The sequence below is a fragment of the Acinonyx jubatus genome, chromosome F2, assembly GCF_027475565.1.
Source record: "Acinonyx jubatus isolate Ajub_Pintada_27869175 chromosome F2, VMU_Ajub_asm_v1.0, whole genome shotgun sequence".
Taxonomy (NCBI): domain Eukaryota; kingdom Metazoa; phylum Chordata; class Mammalia; order Carnivora; family Felidae; genus Acinonyx; species Acinonyx jubatus.
In genome coordinates this window covers 42,794,924-42,820,202 of record NC_069394.1, presented here as the reverse complement: position 1 = coordinate 42,820,202, position 25,279 = coordinate 42,794,924, and the positions used below count along the sequence as shown (strand labels likewise).

Below are 25,279 nucleotides of genomic sequence, written 5' to 3'. Positions count from 1 at the left end.
GGGGAGGGTCAGAGAGAAAGGGAGACACAGAATCCGAAACAGGCTCCAGGCTCTGAGCGGTCAGCACAGAGCCCGACGCGGGGCTCGAACTCACAGACCGCGAGATCAAGACCTGCGCCGAAGTCGGCCGCTCAACCGACTGAGCCACCCAGGCGCCCCAATTTTTTTATATTTGTTACATATTAGGTAAATATGTGTATACACTATGACGGTTACCCATAATTTTCACTGAAAATTAATGTGAACATTTAAAAATATTTTACTTAAAGTATTTTAAATTCTATCTGTAATATACTCTAATTTTAATTATATGACAACTATTAGTATAGGAAAAAGTGAATGGAAAAATGTCAAATTGCTACAAGTGATTATGTCCAAGAGATAAGATTATGTATTTGTCAATTCTCCAAGTTGTTTATAATACAGTCATATTACTTGTATGAAAGAAAAAATAAATTATCATATCAATGCTACATTTAATCTTCAAAAATATATCTCAAAAGAGGTATATTCTTTCTATAAATATATAAGTAGGTTGGCCAAGCTTTGATCTGAAGTATTTATAAAACAGTTAAATTAGAATGGGTTTTACTTTTTAGAAAGGATTTGCATGGCAAAGTGAAGTGAAAACCGTGAGCTAATTACGTGGTAAATTCAATTAGTGTAGTCACCTAATCTAAATTATTCAGGCTCGTTGTAGCTCTAAAAGAGCAGGGCCACCCTGCCCAGGACCCAGCCATGTGCAAATAGATGGTTAGTAAATCCTGCCAATGGTAATAAAATTGATGATTTTCTTCTTATTCTAGCTGCTTTCTTTTTATGTGTGGGAGTATGAAGCATCAGATAATTTCCTCAATGGGATTTTTTCAAGAAAAACAGACTTAGAAAAAGCATTCCCGTGTCTCTAGACTTTTATACATGTAGCCTACCCACAACTGAATATTCTCAAAATCATCTGCATATGCCACGCATGGCTAAGGCCATAGGTCAAGGGTAAGTAGATAAAAGAGGATACTTTACCTCCTGTTTGAGGTTTGAACTGTTAAGGTAAGAAAATGTATAGGCCAGTACCTACCTGTAATTTGCTTCCAAGCAAGTGTCTTATGTAAACTTGAAATCAATACTGTACCATCCTCATAGAACAATCTGGAATTGAAAAGAGAAGGGGACTTACTATCTAGGACTTCTGCACAAATATCTAGGCTGCTAATCTTAACTTCCCCCTTCCCTGATAGAGAACAATGTCAAAGTGTCATTTGGGAACTAGAAACTCTGTATCCCTTGTGATTAGATTGGAAGCCCCAGATAATCTGAGATATCCCGACAAATCTCAAGATTGTTAATCACATCTTCAAAGTGCCTTTGGCTATATAAAGTGACATTTACAGTTTCTGGGGATCAAAACCTGGATACTGTTGGGAGTCATCATGCAGTTTACCACACTAATGTTAAGGGTTCTGGTGGTACGGGTGATGAACATGGCCATGTTGTTGTAGGGGGGGTAGCAAGAGTGTTGGCCAGCTTCATGGCATTAGTACTAATTGTGATGGTGGAGGTGATGTTGATATTGGCAAAGGCACTAGTAATGTTTCGTAAGTGGAGTGACAGGACTCTGGATGTTAGTGAAGTAGGTGTGGGTCACCACTCACACGCACATCACAATGCAGAAAGCACCCTATGACCCCAAAGAGCAGACCAGAGTACCCTAACTGGACTAACTGCAAGTGGGGCCTTCAACAAGTAATGTCAGCTAGTTGAGCAACTCTGAGAAACGGCTGAGACAGTGACAGAGAAAGTCCATCCACGTAGGTGAAGATGTTTCACGGAAGAGAATTTGTCAGCACAATTGCCTATGCTTCAGTTTCCGTGGTACTTGGGCATTCTGCTTAAGGTAAATGCTTCCCCTCTGCCTGGAAGACAGCAGGCATCCAGCAGCCAGGCCACAGATTTGACAGTTGGCTCTCACAGTTCCCTGGAAAGATGACAGGGCACCAGGCTGCCAGTAGGAAAGAGACCGGCTCTGGATACTACACATCATTGTTTTGAAACCTACTCCATCTTCGTGTGTTGTAAATGCCCCCTAGTTCCACCCCCCTATGGACTAAAATTTCACAGAGGAAAATTTCATCAGTCACCTCCAAACATTTTTCAGGTAGAACCTCTCATCCCTCCCTTGTTTCAGCACGCTCAGCACCCTGTCCTGAGAAGTCTGAGTTTATTAGACATCTATTATAACTGACATATTGTTGCAGTGGGGGTGAATAGATGCATTAGACAGATGATCTTAATTGGCTTTCTTCCAAAAGAATTTTTTTAAGAGACAGCTGAAATTCATTCACATTTACAATTAGTAAAACTTTCTTTCATTATTGAAATGCTTGCTGAAACAGCAGCCACATCAGGGTGACAAATCCCGTTATCATGCTTTCCGCAATTGTCTCCCCAAAAGATGCCTATTGAGAGCATTGTCTGGGTTTGTGTATGAGACTGACAATCACGCTCCAGGCAGAGGGTGGGAGGGGTGTGCTATGCAGCCTGCTCCAAAGTGCTTTTGTGTGTGTTTGTGGTTGTTCAGTAGAGAGATCTAAAGTTCTGGAAAAATCTGAGGACGCACTATGCGTGCTAACAAGATCAGTCATCGAGCATTAGTGGGATTCTCATGCTTCGCGCCTTTAGTTTTCCATTTTCTTGTATTTTCCTCTGTGAGCAATGGCAGGTGCTATCTGTTTGTCAGGCTGTTACTGGGGAAAATGAGGGTGGGGAGAGATCATTTTTTTTTAAGTGAGCAGTTAACAGCTGAACTCACATGGCTGACAATAGAATTGTGATGAAGGGCACACAGAAAGGCGTGTAAAGATTATCCCTTAAGACGCTCGTGGAATGAATTGCTTCCTGAAGGGACTGAGAAGGAGTCATTGCTCTGGGCCTAGCATCCCTTTGGGGCCGGGTGAAGGAGACCGGACAGGCCATGCTGGTCTGACTCTGTTAGACCAAAGAGTTTGTCAAACTTAGCAGTTTTTCTTGCTGTGGGACAAAGAAGACACAGGTAAGATCTTCAAATGTTGAGTGGAAGGAGAGAAGGGAAAGAGAAGTAGAGAGGGGGAAGAATCAATGAAGCAATGCTGATAATTGCTATTTCAGTTCTCTTGAGACTTGAGGCTCATTTTCTTTCACCAAATGAACTGCCTGAGGGATGCTGTTTAAATACTTCTGTTTATTTATTGAATTGTCCAACATGCACCATGTTGTTTTGTCTCATATTCCTTCTGAGCGCTGACAGTTGCTTTCTCTTTCGCCAATGCACCTCCGAGCATGTTGGCCAACACAATCTGGGCCCACTCCGTTCTCTGAAGAGCTCGCTCTGATTCTAGAACCATGATTCCAGCCCAGTGAAACCTGCTCTCCTGACAATGAGCCTTGCCCTGAATGCAGAGAAGCCATGTGCCAAGGGTCATGCTTTTGGCCAGGGCATATCAGGGCAGACACACAATCTGAGGTTGAGAGGTGAGGCAATAGTGTTGCTTGAAAGAGGCTAACGGAGCTGTGAAATCAGAAAATCCCTTGCCCACAGCGTCCTTCGGTGCCTGGAAAGAGGTCTGAATTCACATGGTGTTGTCACTGATACCTTTTCAAGGTTTTCAGGCTTCTCCTTAGTGTATACTGAACTTGACTGAGATCAAGAAATTAAGAATGTCCCTAAGTTCTAAGCGCCATGAGGGCACAATGTCTGTCATGATCATCTCTGTGGATCCAAGTCAGCATTTTCCTAGCACGTAATGAATATTCAAACGTTTTGATCTAATGAATTAGTGAGTTACAGAGTTTAACTCAGCTTTGCCACTTACTGTGTGATGGTGACAATTTTCGTGCTGACAGCAGGTACCCGGCACTCAGCACCATGGGCAAAACATCATATAACATACAGCCTCTGCTTTCAGGAAGCCTAGGCTTGAGGAGAGGTGATGAGGTATATAAACCAAAAAGTGTTGTATGCGCTCTGATAAAACATGTTCAGGGAGGGGCGCCTGGGTGGCTCAGTCGGTTAAGCGTCCGACTTCAGCTCAGGTCATGATCTCACGGTCTGTGAGTTTGAACCCCGCATCGGGCTCTGTGCTGACAGCTCAGAGCCTGGAGCCTGCTTCACATTCTGTGTCTCCCTCTCTCTCTGCCCCTCCCCTGCTCATGCTCTGTCTCTCTCTGTTTCAAAACTAAGTAAAAACATTAAAAAAAAATTTTAAAAAACAAACATGTTCAGGGTAAAGGAAGAAATAATCACTTCTCTATGAGAGGGCGGGTCAGGAAAAGAATTTTCTAGAGAGTGACTTTTGAACCAAGTTTAGTTCTAGATGAGTAGGATGAACCGAGTGTCCAAGCCCTTGACTTGCCAGCCCTGAATCTGGCTCCGGCTTCTCACGGCCATCGCGGCACCCCCTCCACATGAGTTGGTCTGCTGTGATTCTGTTAGAACACTGTCATTACCTGGATACCAGCTCATTTCAGTGGACCTCTTATCACTGTTAGCTAAAATATTGTCCCTGGAGATTTTCCATTCTCTCATCTCAAACTCTTCCAGCCTCAACATACCCACCTCCACCCAAATGAGTGAGAAGCCAAGGACGGATGACAGAGGTTTTTGCATCCAGCAATCAAAGGAAACAAGGTACTTGTCCTGCAAATACAGCTTCCAGACAAGTCTCTAAGCCCCCACTTCCAACCAATTTTCTACTCTAAATCTCTCATATAGGAATTCTAACCTCCACTGCTCCAACAAATTTTAACAGCAACTTCTTAAACTCCTTTCATGGAAAACAAACTACATCCTCGAAGTCATCAGAAGATATTTTTTCCCCATCTTGACATTTACCAAAACCATTATGCTGTTTCCCTATACCCTCCCTGATGGAAGCATTTTATTCTCCTGAAACTCATAACCCCACAAGCCTCCTGAGAAAATTTTGGCATTATTTTTGCTTTACAAGGCTGTTTCAAAATCTTACTGCTTCCCACACTCCATCTCTGAGGCACACGGCACCTGGTCACATACCACTACCTCTCATCACTGTCTCTAACAACTATCTTGTTATACCCCTCCAATTAATGATAAATATTGGCATATGAGTTACAACCTTCCTCGTTAGCCCGCATGGCCACCATCCTGGGTGATTCCAATGAACATGTGGAAGACCTATCCAACATCAAAACCATTCCTCTGCTTGGATTTGTCAATGATGACATCCTTCTCACACATCATATCAAACTTTAACACTTAATTCTTTGATGACAGTTTCCTTTATTTCCAGCTGGTCAACTCTCTCAAGTAGTCACTCCCACCACCCCTGCATTTGATGCCATAGGACCCTCTGATCTCCAGACCACTTTACGGTCTCAGTCATACAGACCCTTCCAGCGCCCCTTCTTTTCCTGACTAGCCTTGACCTATTCAATTACATAAATATCTGATCAGCCATCGCTCATCTTCCTCACATTCATCTTCCTCATACAGTCAGATCCTAACTGCCCATCTCCTCCATCCCTGGGACATGTCCATAATTCATCTTTTCTACTCCTATATCCAGACTCCTAAGCACTGCTTGAGAAAATCCCAGCAATCATGTAGAGTAGCGACAACAAAACTGGCCTCCAGCCTTATCTGGGCCCTTGTTGTTACCTGACATTTTTTTATTTGTTCTTGGTCTTTGGTTCAAGCTATCCATGCCCCTTTTAATGTTGATATTATCCATCAGTTTAGCTAGTCAATGGTCAAGCACCAGTTTAGGTGTTGTTGCAAAGGTTATTTTTAGACGTAATTAACCTGTCATCAGTAGGCTTTGGGTTAAGCAGATTATCCTCCACAATGTGGTGGGGCTAATCAGTTGAAAAATCTTAAGACTGAGGTCTCCCAAGGAAGAAGGAATACTGCCTGCAGACTACTTTCAGTCTTAAGACTGCAACATCAACTCTCACACCCATCGCCAGCCTGCCCGTCTATCCTGGAGATTTCGGTCATGTCATTCCCCACAAGAGCCTGAGCCAATCTCTCAAAGCAAAGCTCTCTCTCTACATATATCCTATTGGTTCGGTTCCTCTGGAGCACACTAATATATCTCTCAACAACTAATAAAAATATCTGCTACTTTCTCAGTCCCCATCCCTCACTTTCAGGATACCTTGTTTGGTACACCCAGAAAGTTTAGGTAAAATCCAGCCTAACCTGACTCAACTATCCAACATCCTATTTCTGATGATCTTACACGAGGTGTCTACTGCCCTGGTGACATATTTCTTTGACATTTAAAGAAAAACATTTTAATGGTAATTATATATCTGTGATGAATACCAAAGTGATTTACCAAGGTGGTGATGGCTTATGTGTCCCTTGAAACTGTCCACACTGAAACTTTATTTCTACCGCAAAAAAAACCCCTTATTCTCAGTCCTGAGGTTGCTATTCTTTGTTGTAAAACAAACACATACTCATGGATTTAGGACCAGAACAAAAGGAGTTATTCTTAAAATTGAATATTAGACATTATTAACTTAACCATTCACTAGCCATTCCTTAATGACCTGTAATTTTATACTGGCCATAAGCCCCTTAAAGACCTAGCTTGATGCCATTTTCTCAGGGCCTTCGCCCAAATATTTTCTCAGATTGTGAGCATCAGCCCTCCTTGAAATGTTTTTCTAACTCTCCTCTCCTCTCTCCAGAAATGACTCTTCCAGAAGCTCTAAATTTATCCTTCTGTCTATATAATGTAGAGGAATATAGATTTAACCACAGCACGGTTCCCCAAGTGTGGTCTGGGGACATGTGGGGTCACCAAAACCTTTTTAAAGCATCTGTAAGGAAAAAACTATTTTCATAACGTAATTAAGAAATTATTTGCCTTTCTCACTGACATCTTCTCAACAGTGTATAGTGAGTTTTCTAGAAGCCGCGTGACATGAGATATTGCAACAGACTAATACAGAGTTAGGTATAGGAATCCAGCTATCTTCCTTAGGTAAGACTCTAGAGAGATTTGCAAAAATGTAAAACAATAGCACACTTCTCACTAATTTTTTAAAAATATAACGATTTTTCATAAAATATGTTATTTGGTTAGTACTTGATTGGTTTATTGTTATTTTTAAAGCTTTTATTTTTACTTATTTTTGAGAAAGAGACAGACAGAGAGAGAGAGAGAGAGAGAGAGAGAAGGGGAAAGGCAGAGAGAGGGACAGGGAGAGAATCCCAAGCAGGTTCCATGTTGGCAGCACAGAGCCATACACAGGGCTCGAACTCACAAACCATGAGATCATGACTTGAACTGAAGCTAAGAGTCCAACACTTAACCCACTGAGCAACCCAGGCACCCTGGTTTATTGTTATTTTTAAATAAAATTTTAAAAATATATATATTTCTTAAATTTTTGTTTCAATTTCTAATATGTTAAACACATAGACTTACAACCTACTTAAACAGAAACTCTGGTTAATGTATGTAAAGAGATCCTAGGACCACAAAGTTTGAGAACCACCCAGGCCATGCTGTGGTAGGCTTCTATCTTTTTCATACCAGGAAGCCATCAAGGCATTTTTCCTTTGAGGATTTAATTCTTCTGATACGAATTATGACACTTTTTTAGGATTAATAGCAAATTTTCCTTTCTTTCTTTCTTCTTTCTTTCTTTTTTTGTTTGTTTGTTTCTTTCTTTCACTGCTGAGGGCCAAATAATCTATATCTCTGCTTATCTTTTATTCCTTCCCTCTAGGCTCACACAAGTAGGGATCCTCGCTCCTGTCAACTCTTGGAGCTACTATTTACTTTCATGATTATCCTCAAATACTTTATTTTCTATTTCTTAAACAGTTCCTTATTTGAGCCCATTCCCTTCAGCCTATAAATAGGCACGAGTTCATCTAATTTAAAAACATACGTGCATATTTACATATTTATATTTCATTTACACATATATAATTTAATATCCATGTAACACACTTTACTTAATTACAAATGTACGTATCAATCAGACATCTCTACATATCTTGATTTTAGCCAAGCTTTTGTGAAAAGAATCAAAACTTTTTCTGTGTCTCTTTATTTCTTCACCCTTCAGCTCCTTTGAACTCACATCTGACTGGATTCCTCCATAGCAACTATTTTGGTAATGGTCACTGATGACTTCCAAAATGCAAAATCCAATGGACACCATGTAGCTTTTATCAAAAATGAATTTCCTGTGGTACTTTGTACTGCTAACTACTCTTTCTACCTTCACCTTCTATGGCCTGTTCTTCGCGGACTCACTTCCTCTCCGACCCCTCTTTCTCACTCTCTGATTTGGGCTCCTCTTTGTACCTACACTCCTGAAATCTTATTTGCCAGATTTGTGTCAAGATTTTCCAGAGTTCTGTTCATACGCTGGTTGGACGTGAAAACCAAACAAGAAGACTTGAAAGAGCCTGTCAAATTTCTGACTTGGTCAATGACTAGTACCACCACCTGAACCAGAGAACATGGCTCAAGAAAAGTATGTTCGGGAGGGGAAATACCTTTTCATACCAATAAGAGGATGAAAGAAGCAGATGGTTGTAGTAGTAAAAAGATTGAAATGTCCAGTCACACACCATCTCTAAGGTCTCTTTCTCTTTTAAAACTCAAGTGCTTGGGACCATTTTTGAATGCAATGCAGATCATGGACCAATATAGGGGAGGATATAATGATGGGAGCGTATGAGGTAAGCTGCATGGCCATTTTCCAGAAATGCTTTAGAAAAAAACTTATTAAACTAAGTGGATGAAGTGACCTCAAAGTTCCTTCAATATTTAGATTTCATGGTTCTCTGATTATTCAAGCATTAATCTCAGAACCGAAGCCAAAGAAACTAAGGCAGAACTACTGAAAATCAGGGAGGAGTCACAAAAATAACGCATTTCCTCTTTGTTCTGAGGGACTAAGAACTAGTTGTCCAAATCATGTAAAACACTTTGGAAGGGCATCCCATCCACAGCCCAAAGAATTTCTTCTTGACTGACATTTAGGAAGCAGAGAACAGTCTTCTAAATTTTTTCCTTCCCACCTTAAGATAAGCATCTTCATTTATTCATCTTAATGCCTTCCATTATTTCCTCCTGAGTAGGATATGCTTCAAGGTTAAACTTGACACCAACAGTTGACCAGTGACAAGTGACAGCTGACACGAGATAAGTGGATGGAATGATCCCTGGTGTGCTTGAACAGCTTTCTCATAATCTGTTATTAACACAGCCACCCTTCTCCAGAACCTTGGGCATAGAAAAAGAAGTATTCTCTGACACATCACTCTACCTGCCCTCTGAAGGAGGGTTCTTGACCTTTGAGGGCAACATTCATTGTTGCTTTCTTCTCAGAACAAGTGCAGACGCTCCTTGACCCTTCAGCTAGAGGATACCTACAGTGATAAGCCAGAGTATCCTAGAGTATTGCTGATTTTTGGATATGACAGATTTTAATATCAAGTGTAAAATAAATGAGCAAACACAGGGTGAAGAGCGAGTATTGCTGAAGGCCAAATCATGATGAAGAAGAAAGAAAGAACGAGAAGGAGGAGGACACGAAGTAGGAAGAAGAAGAAATAAAAGAAGCATTAATTAAATGCCCAAGACCAGGACAACCCTTTCATTTACAGTCTATAACACCGTGAGGTACATATTCATTGTCTCACAGTCACAGGTGAGGAAACAGAGATTTAAAGAGCCTACTAGTCTGCCCAGGTGCACACAGATACTGTGTCGGATACCACGTTGCACTCAGGCTGAGAAAATCAGCAGGGCAAGATGGTTGTGGCTGACACGTTTACCAAAGTTGAGAAAAATACTGAAGGGCCTTGCATCCCGGGTGTTTGAACCTTGTGCAACCATTCAAGTCCATTTCTAAAACCCCCACAGCACCAAAATATTGGGAAAATATCGCGCAAATTTCCTGGTGAGTCAGATTATAGCAAGTAGAAGAGTATTTGCATACATAAAGATAAATTAGTTATGCATATACCGACTCCTCTGGAAAGTTCTTCATGGGGAAAAAAATAGACGCAGGCACTGTCTTTTTTTTGAGAGAGAGAGAAAGAGAGAGAGAGAGAGAGAGAGAGAGAGAGAGACCATGCTTGAGCACTGGTACAGGTGCAAGCAGGGGAGGGGCAGAGATAGAATTCTAAGCAGCTTCACAATGTCAGCCTGGAGCCCAACTCGGGGGCTTGATCTCATGAACCCTTGAGATCATGACCTGAGCCCAAATTAAGAGTCAGACGCTTAACTCTGAACTGACTAAGCCACCCAGGCACCCCAACCAAGATATATATTACAGCACTTTGGAAATAACAAGATATAAAATGCTAGAAAAGGCTACCGATAACACAAAATTGTAAATATACTTTTCATTGTGATTTTGTAGATCTGCAACAATGTCTCTGTTCAGATAGAATGAATGGATCTGACGATATTGGAGCTGCCACCTGAAGAATATAAGTTAAAATCAGGAGCGAGTATCTTCTGTCCTAATTATCACTGTGACCTCAATTATGACTGGCTACTACAACCCTAAAACCCTACGACCAGGTCACACTTGACGGTTCACAAAGTGCCTTGTCATATACCATCTCATTTAATTCTAATAATTATCCTATATTGTTATTGTCCCTTCACAGAGGAAGCTCTGGAAATGGATGTGACCCAAGTCACGTCTGTGATCGGTATCAGAGCTGGGATTCCAACCTAGGTCTTCTGCTTCTGCTCTAATATTATATTTGTAACCACATTTGTGACAGTTCATAACATATTTACTCCCTGATGATGAAACTGTTCATGTAAGTATCTTCTCTGGATGTCCGTGAAGTGATACTTCATCTCATTTTAGAGTTTGCCAGAAACTCCTGGCCACAAAGAAAAGAAAATACGGATTGCTCTTCTAATTTGCCCGGTGAATGTCTAGGTTGGGTAAGGGAGGTCAGAGGGCAAAGTGTCTGCAATCTTTTCATTATGTGTCTTTATGTATCTAGATATCTGATGCGCAGCTTGATAACTGGAAGCCAAATCCAAAAAGTTCATCTTGAATTGCACTCTGGCCTGTGATGTGTCTCTCCACACAACTGTGTGTGTGTGCGCAAATAAGTATGTAAATGCACATACATTTGCATCTATATACATAGTTATTTATATACACATAGTAATTTGTAAATGTAGAGGCCACTTCCTAAATACCAAAACATGCAGTCTGCATGAGTTCTATTACTATGTAGACCCTGAGAAGTGTGACCAACGAAATGTTATACATGTCATATGTAAGGCAAGATCAACATCACCCCCTCCCTGGGCTTATTAAAAGGGGGGGGAGAATGAAATGAACTAAAACTACCCACTGCAAATCAAACATCACATTGGTTTGCTTTTTTTCTGAAAGTTTTCATTGTTCTGACAGATTGTGAAAACCATTTAAATCACTTCAATTGCTATTTGTGGACTTCAAAGACATTGGGCTTGGGTTTAGGTGTCTCTGCTTATGAAACACAAGTGCCCAGTACTCACTTTCTCAGCTGGGCCTTCCCTCTCTTTAGCTTTGACCTTCACTTGCTCTCAAGTTGCAAGCTCATCAGTAGCCTCTTGCCGGGAGACTGACTGGGGCAAACCCTGCAGAGCAGCCCTAAACGTGTTCCACTGGGTGTCTCAGAGCCACTCCAACTTTTCTGTGCTTTCTCTTTGTGTATTCCTTCTAAATGTCCCACCTGTGACTGGAGAGTTTGGAGAATTATCCTGGGCTGCTGGAATGTCCTAATTGCATGGAGGGCTTTAAATAGTGCCTGAGGTTCCATGCCCCAGAAGCGTGCCAGTCAATGAGTGACAGGTAGAGGAGTATGAAAGCTCTTGCCCCAGCTGGGACAAACCCCAAAGTGGCATTTATACTCCACAGCTCCCCTGCAGGGTCAGGCCAAGACTGGACTTTTGCTGGACTTGTACCTTCCCTCAGCTTCCTGTCCTTCCTGGTCCTACGTCCTCCCTCTTCTTTCCAGGGTCTCCTGGGAACACATTCTTAAGTTTCTGGCACAGGGTCTACTGCTGGGGAACCCAACCATCTACAAAACCCTGGAATATGCTGACCTTCCTTCCTTCCTCCCTTCCTTCCTTCCTTCCTTCCTTTCTTCCTTCCTTCCCTCCTTCTTTTCCTTCCTTCCTTCCTTCCTTCCTTCCTTCCTTCCTTCCTTCCTTCCTCCCTCCCTCCCTCCCTCCCTTCCTTCCTTCCTTCCTTCCTTCCTTCCTTCCTTCCATCCCTCCTTCTTTTCCTTCCTTCCTTCCTTCCTTCCTTCCTTCCTTCCTCCCTCCCTCCCTTCCTTCCTTCCTTCCTTCCCTCCTTCTTTTCCTTCCTTCCTTCCTCCCTCCCTCCCTTCCTTCCTTTCTTCCTTCCTTCCCTCCTTCTTTTCCTTCCTTCCTTCCTTCCTTCCTTTCTTCCCTCCTTCTCCCCCTCCTTCTTTCTCTTTCTCCTTTTCTTCCCCTTCTTCTTTCTCTTCTTCCTTTCTTCATTCCTTCCTTCCCTCCTATCTTCTCCTTTTCCCACTTCCCCCTCCCTCTCTGCTTTGTAGTTTCTCATCCTAATTCCTTTGACAAATACACTTCTAACATAGAAATTGATAAATTGATGAGAATTAATATTTATGGAGCACTATCAAGTATTGTTCTAAGGGCTTTGCATGTATTAACTCATTTAATTCTCTTAACAACCTTAGATATAGGTACTATTGTCTTCATTTTATAAGAAAGGAAATTGAGGCCTTCCTGTAAATTGAGGCAGACAAGTGACTTGTTTAAAGTCGCACAGCTAGGATTTGAAGGCAAGAATTCTGGTTTTAGAGTCTGCTTATCATCTTTGAGGAACAAACCTGGCTTCAGAGTCCTGGATCTGATTCTTTCATGAATGACAAGAGTTTACAAAAAGTTCCTTTTTATGTAAAACATTTTCTTACTTTCCCTCCCTCTTACACTCTCTGTAAAATGGGGCCTCCTTGCTGTCTGTTTTCACAAACTAACAAAATAATTTTGTAAATAAATTCTACATTTATTATCTTACTAAACTCTTACTTGAAGAAAATTTAACCATAGCCACAACTTTTGTCAAATATTAAGCTATTCCTTTACTAATGCAAATCTTCTGGTGATTTGGCAAACATCCATTATTACTGCTTTTTAAATTGTGGCCAAAATATTAAACAGGATTCAATTTCCAAATTACTCAAAGATATTTCCTAAAATGTTGAAATAATAAGTACATTGACTCATTTTCTGCCTTTTGCCTTATGTTTGTGCTTTTGGTTTTGGGAATGAAGCAAAAAGTAGGATTGTTTTATAATTGAATTTCTTTGTCACCAACTTTGTTACCAACTTACAAACAGTAATTATCATGTTTACTGCTTAACTGTATCTTGAGAAAGTCTAAATGAAATGTGCCGCCTTCCCAGTAGTGAATATTTAAGTGAAGGAAAAGGAAGACTCTTTGGAAGGTATTTCATCACCTAAGGATTATCTCATTTTTGGTGACATATATGTGGCACTCAGTGCGTGCCAGGCATTGTTCTAAATGTGTTCTGTGCCTTAACTCAATTAATCCTTGTAAATCCCATGAGGTCAGTACTACTACTATCCTTATTTTACAAATATGAAAACTGACACATAGAAAGATTAAGTATGGTTCCTAAGATCACAAGACTAGTGAATGCTACCAGTCAAAAAGTGGATAGAGCCCTGGGATGTGACTTTAGGGTATGTGCTCTGGCCATCACACTCTGATACTTCTGGGCTAGTTATGTGGAAATGGAGGGATGGCTGACATCATTTGTGAAGACTAATTCAGTACAGCCATTTTTGTTTATGAATGTGATGGTAATACCATGCAAGATCACTATGATGAAGGAATTTAGTTACAAACCTCATGAAAAAGATGACGTTACCATAGTTTTGTAGAAACGAGGACCTGAGCAAACTCTTTCATGCCTTATGAATCTATAGTAATGAAATCCAAAGTCAAAGTATTTGGTACAGTTAACATGAAATAAATATTGGGGTAGGGGTGGATAGGGGAATATAATTCAGGGACATATAATTCACATAATTATAGTTCAGGGACATATAATTCCAATGGGAAGATATTCTGGTGGAAGCCAGTCATTAGATGGGTACCATGGTGTCCAGTGACTGGAACGTGATCCAGTATATAAAGGGCAGTCTTGGCTGGTGTGTGACTGGGGGCAAGTTTCATAACTTTCCTACCTTAGGTACCTTATGTGTACCTTATATACACATAAAGTGATTTAGACAAAAAGCTACCTGATCTTATTCAGCCTTGCAAACCTTTGGTTGTTAAAGCCTGTGGATTTGTTTTGGTTTTGGTTTTGAGTGGAAAGAAGTGCCAGGACTTTTGTTTTCATTAATTAAATGATATTGGCTTATGCTTTGGACAGCCATCCTTGTGAATTCTGAGGCTGCCTCCCCAATATACACCCAGGCGGTGCTTGTGATCCATCAATCTATAAATCAGTAGACATGTTCTACTCGTACATTAAATTACAGGGTGCCCTGGAGCAATATACCTGCTGTTTGTCAGCTACTGCCACCTGCCTCTGGTGTCTGTGGGCTTATAACTTCCAAATGAGCTGTGGGGGGGGGGGGGGGGGGCGGGAGAGCCAGATGAGAGAAAGAAAGCAGCGATAATGTAAATGCGACCGGACAGGAAGACATGGTTGCACTTGGCTAATGACTTGCAAAACACTCACTAGTTTTCTCTGTGTTGGAAGTTGGCCGTCTGTTGGTTACCTACCTGTTAGCTTTAATTCATGCAGTGACAAGGAAAAGGGAAAACAAAATGGTCTTTCATTCTGTGTGATGTTAACCCATTTTTCTGGGGATGGGACAGAGATTCACACTAAACATTGCAAGAAGGTTTCTATCCTACAAAAGAGAAAGTTGACTGTATGTATGTAAAAATGAATTCTCCTTGCTTATACCTGTCAAGCGTTATCAGTGCTACCGCTATGTGCCAGACATTCTTCAAGATGCAGGGGCTACCACGGGAAAAAAGACGACGTCCCTGTCCTCATGAAGCTTACATTCCAGTGAGAGAAAGAGACAAGTAAACTAATAAAGATATGAATTCAGCTAGTGATTGTGCTATGAGGCCAATAAAGCACAGAGAATAATAGGAGAGGGAGTGCCACTACCTTATGTAGTGGGGCCTGGGAAGTCTTTTCAGAGGTGTCACTGGAGCAAAGATGTGAATTATGATAACGGTGCAGAGACCCGGGGTCAGAGTCCTCCAGGAAGAGGGACCAGCGGAGAGGCAATGAAGGTGGCTTGTCCCCTCAACAAGAAGTCTAACTATAGCTGAGGGGTACTAAGCACTGGGGAAAGTGGTAGGAAACAACAGCAGAAAAATAGGCAGGGACAAATTCGCATAGGACCCTGTAGACCAGAGGAAGGACTTAGAGTTTTATTCAAAATGAAATGGGAAGCAGTGAGTTTTGAGCAGGAAAATGGCACAACCTGAGTTACATTTTAAGAGTCATGTGGCTGTGTGTGAAACAGATGTGGACAAGAATGGAAGCCAGGCGACCAGCCAGGAGGCTAGTGCAGTGGTCCAGGTGAGAGATGCTCGTGGCTCCAACCTGGATGGTAGTAGAGGTGGTGAGAACATATTTTTCCAAATATATTTTTTAGGGCAATCCACTTGCTGCTGGGTTGGATGGGAAAGTTTGAGAAAAAGAGGAATTAAGGATGACTCCTGGGCACACCTGGGTGCCTCAGTCAGTTAAGCCTCCGACTCTTGGTTTTGGCTGAGGTCATGATCTCACAGTTCATGAGTTCAAGCCCTGCACCAGGCTCCCTACCGTCAGCACAGAGCCCTCTTCAGATCCTCTGTCCCCCTCCCTTTCTGTCCCTCCCCTGCTTGCACACTCTGTCTCAAAAATAAACATTAAAAAAAGGAATGACACCTGGATTTGATCTTGATAGAATGGTTTGATGACAATTTAGTTTTTTAAAAATATTTGGGGAAAAAAATCAAGATTAAAATATCCAGAGTTTCATTATGAACTTGTTTAGTTTGAGATATTTATGAAATACTAAAGTGAGGATATTAAGCAGGCAATTGGATATAAGAATCTGGTGCCCAAAGAAAAGGCCAGAGTAGAAGTGTAAATTGGGATTGCTTAGTGTTATGTAATGTTTAAAGCCACGGGAGTCAATGAAATACATTCTCTACAAAGAGAAGGTAAACAGAAAAGTGGATAGGACTGTGAATCAAGACCTGGAGAAGTCCACCATTTCATGTCGGAAGAGGAAGAATCAGAAGAGGGGTGACGTCTCAGGATTCAAAAGAAGAATATGTTTCAAAAAAGAAAGAGCAGGGATGCTTGGGTGGCTCAGTCTATTGAGTCTGACTCTTGATTTTGGCTCAGGTCATGATCCCAGGGCAGTGGGCTTGAGCCCCACGTTAGGCTTCCCCCCGAGCATAGAGCCTGCTTGAGATTCTCTCTCTTTCCCTCTGCCCCTCTCCCCCTGTTGTGCACTCTCTCTCTCAAAAATAAAAATAAATTTAAATAAATAAAAAAAGAAAAAGAAAGAAAGGGCAGTCACTATAGTCACCAGCAACATGCTGATTTGACAAGTAATACCAGGTAGGGAACAGACTGCTGGATTTGTGAGATGAGGGTCATAAGTAAAATTCAATTGGACTAAAGAGGAGAGGAGCGAAGGGAAGACAGAATACAGACAATTCTTTTCAGATGTTTGCTTTAAGGGGCGCGCACACGCGCACACACACACACACACACACACACACACACACCAGGGCATTAATCCAAGGTACGCAAACACAGTGTTTTGTTTTATTTTGTTTTGTTTTTAGTTATTTACACACTGATCTAAGAGAGGCTAAAGCATACTTCTGTCATTCTGTCTTAGAAGGTGGAAAAGCAGTTTATATGGATACAGATGCAGGGGATGGGGACAGTGAACAAGGCAGTCCTTGGTTTTCACTCAATATTCTCATTTGTTAGTGACACAAAATTGCCACTCCTTAGACTTTTCTTCTTTATTTTAAAGTTTTATTTATTCATTTTGAGAGAGAGAGAGAGAGAGAGAGAGAGAGAGAGAGAGAAAGAGAGGGGAGATAGAAAGAAAGAGAGAGAACTCCAATCAGGCTCTGCATCGACAGCGCTCGAGCCCAATGCTGGGCTCAAACTCATGAACCATGAGATCATGACCTGAGCCAAGATCAAGAGTTGGACGCTTAACCTACTGAGCCACCCAGGGGCCCCTTGACTTTTCTTCTTTAGTCTTTTAGATCCTCACAGTGTTTTATGTTTTATATAGTCCACATTTTTTTTTTTTGCCTATGCTGATAAATTCAGTCTTTTTCTTAAAGACTTTTATCACCACGATACTTGAAATAACTAATTTCTGCCTAAGTCTAAATTGTAAGTCCATAAAACTACAGAAAAGTAATTGTATTTATTCTAATACACTCCTCAAATGCCTGCAGATAAGTAGTTAATATCCCAGGAATGGTTACCCCTCCCACTCTGTTTTGTTGCTGTTCCGATTTCTCTTAAGGTCAAAGGTGTCTTGCTCAACTATCAAAGAAGATGGGCGTACAAAGCTAATGCCATTTGTCAGGGAAAAGAAAGCAACTTCCAGATTAGTCTGAAATGATCAAAATAAGAACTCTTTGAATGCTTCCTACATAATTCCATTGATTTCATTTCTCTCCTTCAGAGACTGGCAGCCCCAAATTTCTCTTTCTAAGAATTCCATACTTACTATCATGAGGGCCACAGCAGCATATAGGCACATGATAAAAGATTTTGTAATCTGGCTTCTGGATTGTTGTGATAGCCCTTGACTTTTCTTTTTCTTTCAAAAACAATTCCCTAGTCAACAGCTATTAGAAAAATACATTCTCCACCCTACTCCGAGTCCTCAAAAGAGGCAACTTCACCTCAAAATTGGGCCTAACAATCAGTCAGTAAACTAGCCAGCCAAGTAGCCTCAGTTTTATTTAGAACTTTCTGGGTTTTCGCCCAAATTGTTTCCAGAAGCCAGCTGGCTCCCAACTCTTCTTTGGCTTTGTTTTCCTTTTCTGGGGATGTGCTCAGGCTGCGCTTAGTCAGTTTGCCTAATTTTGAGCCTCGTCACTACTTGGCTTGTGCTCACCTTCTGGACTTTCCCGTTCCTGAGTGCCTTCCTAAAGACTGCTCTCGACCTAGATTAGAGAACAGGACTGGATAGTCCACAGGGCCTTCAGGATTTTCCGATTTTCTTTAAGAACAGGGAACTTTGGGCTTGATCTGTAAGTGCTATTGCAATACATAAATTCAGAGAAGGGGAATTTGTTGAAGATTGGAGTATCTGGAAAGGACAATTAAGCTGGCAGATTTTTTTTTTATCTATGACCATTGACTATCAGACAAAGGTTGGATATTTGTATTTAGCTTATGTATAACAGTTAACCTAATAGGCTCACACTAAGCTCTTTATGTTCTTTAGTCAAATGTTCACAATAATTCTGCAACATAGGTGTTCTCAAGATCTCCATTTTATAGGTAAGATAGCTGAGGCTTAGGAATCTTACATGACTTGCCCAGACTTACGCAGCTGGAAAGTGGCAGAACCAGGCCTCAAGCCAAGATGTTCTGAAGCAAGGTCTCCCCACCACTGCATTCTACTGCCTCAAAAGGCTTCCACCATCCCAGCCCTTACACATTTTAAGCAGGGCCCTATGGATTCTTGACTAGCCCAGCCCCAAATGCTGATGCTAGCGGTATAAGAGGATCGAGTGTAAAATATCAATGGCAAAATACAGGTTAGAGTTCTTGTAAGATTATGTTTCATTTCTTGTTTTAAAATATTTAAAAATATGGGGTGGCTGGGTGGCTCAGTCAGTCGGGCATCGGACTCCTGATTTCAGCTCAGGTCATGATCTTGCGGTCTGTGAGATTGAATCCCTGTGTCAGGCTCCACATTGACAGCACAGAGCCTTCTTGTGAATCTTTCTCTCTCCCTCCTCTCTTCCCCTCCCCCATTCTCTATCTCTCTCTTCTTTCTCTCTCTCAAAATAAATAAATAAATAAATAAATATTTTAAAAATAAAATATTTAAAAATGGTGTCTCATAAATTTACTTTTGGACAAAGTGTCTACCAGAGAATCAAACCGCCATTAGAATATTTGTAGCTTCTTGTGTGTCTCACGTCCATGAAATCCAGCCAGACCAACACTAAACCATCCTACACACCTAGGAAACTGATTGGAGGATCAACACAACAATCTGCGCAACCTCAACCACAGAGTTCAGCAGGTACGTGGCACAGAGAGGTGAACTTGGGAAGAGAGAAGCCGGCGACAGGACGGGCAGGGAGCCGCTTTTGCAGGCAGAGAGAGGACTGAGACTGGGGTGGAGGGGGGGAGAATGCAGGAAAAGCACCCCTCCCCAAAAGCAGCTGGAGAGAAAGTGGAAAATTGGAAACAGCCACAGGAACTAAACTAAAAAGGGAGAAAGGAGAGGGTTTAAATTCCATTAAGACTGTAAACAAGGGGAGCGCAAAGTTTGCAACTCCGCAGCTCCATACCTGGCGGTGCTCTGGTGGGAAGGGTGAATCCCCAGAAACAGAGTAAGGTCCGGGAGGTTCTCGGGCCACACAGGGAAAAGCAGTTCCACTGCTGGAAGGACATTTGGTAGAGACTGTTGAAACCACCTGGTCCTAGAAGACCTCAGAAAACAGCCACATTCGCTGGTGCTGGAATAAGGTTGATAAGGGTGAAGCCTGGTGCCAGATGTGTGTTGTGATTTTCCATAATCCCTGAAAAGCTGCTGCTACACTATTTCACGAACTTTTTCTGGGGTGGGCTGCCACTTGGCCATGGTCTCGGGGCTCCTGCAGCAGCAGGGTCCAGCAAGTGTTCCTGGGTGCAGCTGACATTTGGCCATCGTTCGGCCATTGCTTGGTGAGACCCTCCAGCAGAGGGGTGGAACGGGTCAAAGCCTCAGTCCTTCAGAAGTAAGGGGCCAGGGGAAACAGCCGCATCTGAGACAAAACTCGGGGGAGAGGTACTGCCTGGGGCCTGGTCACAGACAGTGAAGAAGCAGGGAGGGGACGAAAGCTGAAGGCAGAGGACGGGTGCACGATTGCTGATCAGGGAGAACAGAGTTCCTTCAAATACTAGAGACTGGGTAGCTGGGTGACACCATTTTCACTGTTCCCGCTTATGTGCATACGCACATAGGAGTGCCGCAACAATCCACCCCAGTAGACTAGCAGCACCATCTAGTGGAGAATGGAGCCGTTACACTGAGCTCCGCCCAACTGGGCCAACCTCACTCTTCAAGAACACAAGTCTCACCGCCAGCTTAATTTATGGACTGTAAAACGCTTCATGGTCTGACTCCTATGGGAAAACAAAGTAATTTCAGTCCTACTTCAATTTGTTAGCAGTCCCATCTATTCAATTTTCTTTTTTTTTTCTCTTTTACATTACTTTTCTTTTTCTTGAATACAGAAAGAGAAAAACTTCATTTTTATTTTCAATTTTATTAAAAATATTTTTCTTTAATTTTTTTACCATATTTTTTACTTTTGTGTAAATTTTTTCAAATTCTATCTTACTTCCATCATTTTATTTTAGTCTACTTCAGTGTATTCACCTTTTCAAATTTTCAAATGATTTCCTTTTTTTTCTTTTTCTTTTTTCTCTTTTTTGTTTCTTTTCTTTTTCTTGAATGCAGAAAGAGAAAAACTTCGTTTTTACTTCCAATTTCTATTAAAAATATTTTTAATTTCTTTATATTTTTCACTTTTATGTAAGTTTTTTCAAATTCTATCTTACTTCCATCATTTTATTTTAGTCTACTACAATGTATTCACTTTTTCAAATTTTCAAATGATTTATTTTTTTCCTCTTTTTCTTTTTTGTTTCTTTTCTTTTTCTTGAATACAGAAAGAGAAAAAAATTCATTTTAATTTTTATTTAAAATATTTTTCTTTGATTTTTTTCTACTGTATTCTTTACTTTTATGTAAACTTTTTCAAATTCTATTTTACTCCCATCATCTCATTTTAGTCTACTTCAGTGTATTCATTTTTTCAAATTCTCAAATGATTTCCTTTTTTTTTCCCGCCTTTTTTTTCTCTAATCTGTCAAACCACTTTCAACACCCAGAGCAAAACACACCTAGGATCTAGCATCATCTATTTGATTTTTATGTGTGTGTGTGTGTGTGTGTGTGTGTGTTTAATTTCAATATTTTTTTAATTTTAATTTTTTTAATTTTAATTTTTATACCTCACTAATTCCTTTTCTCCCTTCAAAATGAAAAAACGAAGGAATTCACCCCAAAAGAAAGAGCACAAAGAAACGACAGCCAGGGATTTTACCAACACAGATACAAGCAAGGTGTCTGAACCATAATTTAGAATCACGATAATAAGCATAGTAGCTGGAGTCAAAAATAGATTAGAATGCCTTTCTGCAGAGACCAAAGAAGTAAAAAATAGAACTAAATTAAAAATGCTATAACTGAGCTGCAAACTCGGATGGATGCAGCGACAGCAAGGATGGATGAGGCAGAACAGAGAATCAGCGATATAGAGGACAAACTTATAGAGAATAATGAAGCAGAAAAAAAGAGGGAGATTAAGGCAAAAGAGCATGATTTAACAATTAGAGAAATCAGTGACTCATTAAAAAGGAACAACATCAGAATCATAGGGGTCCCAGAAGATAAAGAGAGAGAAATAGGGGTTGAAGTGGTATGTGAGCAAATCATAGCAGAAAACTTTCCTAACCTGGGGAAAGACACAGACATCAAAATCCAGGAAGCACAGAGGATCCCCATTAGATTCAACAAAAGCTGACCATCAACAAGACATATCATAGTCAAATTCACAAAATACTCCAGCAAGGAGGGAATCATGAAAGCAGCAAGGAAAAAAAAAGTCCCTAAACTACAAGGGAAGACAGATCAGGTTTGCAGCAGACCTATCCACAGAAACTTGGCAGGCCAGGAAGGAGAGGCAGGATATATTCAATGTGCTGAGTCAGAAAAACATGCAGCCAAGAATTCTTTATCCAGCAAGGCTGTCATTCAAAATAGAAGGAGAGATAGAAAGTTTCCCAGACAAACAAAAATTAAAGGAGTTTGTGACCTAAACCAGCCCTGCAAGAAATTTTAAGGGGGGACTCTCTGAGGGGAGAAAAGATGAAAATATATGTATATATACATATATATACAATATATATACATATATATACCAAATATATGTATATACCAATATATATGTGTATACCAATATATATACCAATATATACATATATATACCAAATATATATATATATATCCAAAGCAACTATATATATATATATGTATATATATATACATATATATACATATATATATATAATATTATATATTCCAAAAGCAACAAAGATTAGAAAGGACCAGAGAACACCACCAGAAACTCCAACTCTACAAGCATCATAATGGCAGTAAATTCATATCTTTCAGTACTCACTCTAAACGTCAATGAGCTCAATGCTCCAATCAAAAGACATACGGTAATAGAATGGATAAGAAAAGAAGATCCATCTATATGCTGTTTACAAGAGACCCACTTTAGACCTAAAGATGCCTTCAGATTGAAAATAAGGGGATGGAGAATCATCTATCATGCTAATGGTCAACAAAAGAAAGCCAGAGTAGCCATACTTATCAGACAATCTAGTCTTTAAAATAACAACTGTATCAAGAGATGCAGAAGGGCATTATAGCATAATCAAGGGGTCTATCTACCAAGAAGGCCTGACAATTGTAAACATTTATGCGCCAAATATGGATGCATCCAAATACATAAATCAACTAATCACAAACATAAAGAAACTCATCGATAGTAATACCATAGTAGTAGGAGACTTCAACACCCCACTCACAACAATGGACAGATCATCTAATCCAAAAATCAACAAGTAAGCAATGGCTTTGAATGACACACTGGACCAGATGTACTTAACAGATATATTCAGAACATTTCATCCTATAACAGCAGAATATACATTCTTCTCCAGTGAACATGAAATGTTCTACAGTATAGACCATATACTGGGACACAAATCAGCCCTAAGTAAGTACAAAAAGATTGAGATCATACTGTGCATATTTTCAGACCACAATGCTATGAAACTTGAAATCAACCACAAGAAAAAATTTAGAAAGGTAACAAATACTTGGAGACCAAAGAACATCCTACTAAAGAATGAATGGGCTAACCAAGAAGTTAAAGAGGAAATTAAAAAGTCTATTGAAGTCAATGAAAATGATGACACTACAACCCAAACCCTTTGGGATGCAGCAAAGGCGGTCATAAGAGGAAAGTATATAGCAATCCAGGCCTTCCTAAAGAAGGAAGAAAGATCTCATATTCCTAACCTTATGCCTTAAGGAGCTGGAAAAAGAACAGCAAATAAAACCAAAAAACAGCAGAAGACAGGAAATAATAAAGATTAGAGCAGAAATTAATGCTATAGAAACCAAAAAACCAGTAGAACAGATTAATGAAACCAGAAGCTGGTTCTTTGAAAGAATTGACACAATTGATAAACCACCAGCCAGTTTGATCAAAAAGAAAAAGGAAAGGACCCAAATAAATAAAATCAAGAAGGAAAGAGGAGAAATCACAACCAACACAGCAGAAATAAAAAGAATAGTAAGAGAATATTATGAGCAATTATAGGCCAATGAAATGGGAAATCTGGAAGAAATGGACAAATTCCTAGAAATATATACACTACCAAAACTGAAACAGGAAGAAATAGAAAATTTGAACAGACCCATAACCAGTAAGGAAATTAAATTAGTAATCAAAAATCTCCCCCCAAAAAAGAGTCCAGGGCCAGATGGCTTTCCAGGGGAATTCTACCAAACATTTAAGGAAGAGTTAATACCTATTCTCTTGAAGCTGTTCCAAAAAATAGAAATGGAAGGAAAACTTGCAAACTCTTTCTATGAAGTCAGCATTACCTTGATTCCAAAACCAGACAGAGACCCCACTAAAAAGAACTATAGACCAATTTCCTTGATGAACATGGATGCAAAAATCCTCAACAAGATATTAGCCAACCAGCTTCAACAATACATTAAAAAAATTATTCACCATGACCAAGTGGGATTTATACCTGGGATGCAGGGCTGGTTCAATATCTGCAAAACAATCAACGTGATTCATCACATCAATAAAAGAAAGGACAAGAACCATATAATCCTCTCACTAGATGCAGAGAAAGCATTTGACAAAATACAGCATCCTTTCTTGATAAAAACCCTCAAGAAGATAGGGATAGAAGAAGCATACCTTGAGATCATAAAAGCCATATATGAACAACCCAACGCAAATATCATCCTCAATGGAGAAAAACGGAGAGCTTTCCCCCTAAGGTCAGGAACAAGACAGGGATGTCCACTCTTGCCACTGTTATCAACATAGTATTGGAAGTCTTAGCCTCTGCAATCAGAAAACACAAAGAAATAAAAGGCATACAAATCAGCCAGGAGGAGGTCAAACTTTCACTCTTCACAGATGACATGATACTGTATATGGAAAACCCAAAAGATTCCACCAAAAAACTACTAGAATTGATTCATGAATTCAGCAAAGTTGCAGGATATAAAATCAACACACAGAAATCGGTTGCATTCCTATACACCAACAATGAAGCAACAGAAAGAGAAATCAAGGAATCGATCCCATTTACAGTTGCACAAAAAACCATAAAATACCTAGGAATAAATCTAACCGAAGAGGTGAAAAATGTATACACTGAAAACTATAGAAAGTTTATGAAAGAAATTGAAGATGACACAAAAAAATAATGAAAAAAGATTCCATGCTCCTTGATAGGAAGAACAAATATTGTTAAAATGTCGATACTACCTAAAGCAATCTACATATTCAGTGCAATCCCTATCAAAAATAACACCAGCATTCTTCACAGAGCTAGAACAAATAATCCTAAAATTTGTATGGAACCATAAAAGACCCCAAATAGCCAAAGCAATCTTGAAAAAGAAAACCATAGCAGGAGGCGTCACAATCCCAGACTTCAAGCTATACCACAAAGCTGTAATCATCAAGACAGTATGGTACTGGCACAAGAACAGACACTCAGATCAATGGAACAGAATAGAGAACCCAGAAATGGACCCACAAACATATGGCCAACTAATCTTTGATA

At 40.3% G+C, this 25,279-nt stretch overlaps 1 long non-coding RNA gene across 5 annotated transcripts in view; it reads right to left on the bottom strand.

Annotated features, from left to right (window-relative positions):
• Nucleotides 1-500: 500 nt before the first annotated feature.
• The window catches only part of LOC113600655 (uncharacterized), a 346,128-nt gene continuing 321,349 nt past the window's right edge, over nt 501-25,279 (bottom strand). For all 5 annotated transcript variants that reach the window (XR_003421758.2, XR_008292500.1, XR_008292499.1 and 2 more), the window contains one exon: nt 501-1,146. This is a non-coding gene — a long non-coding RNA (uncharacterized LOC113600655). The remainder of the gene's footprint in view (nt 1,147-25,279) is intronic.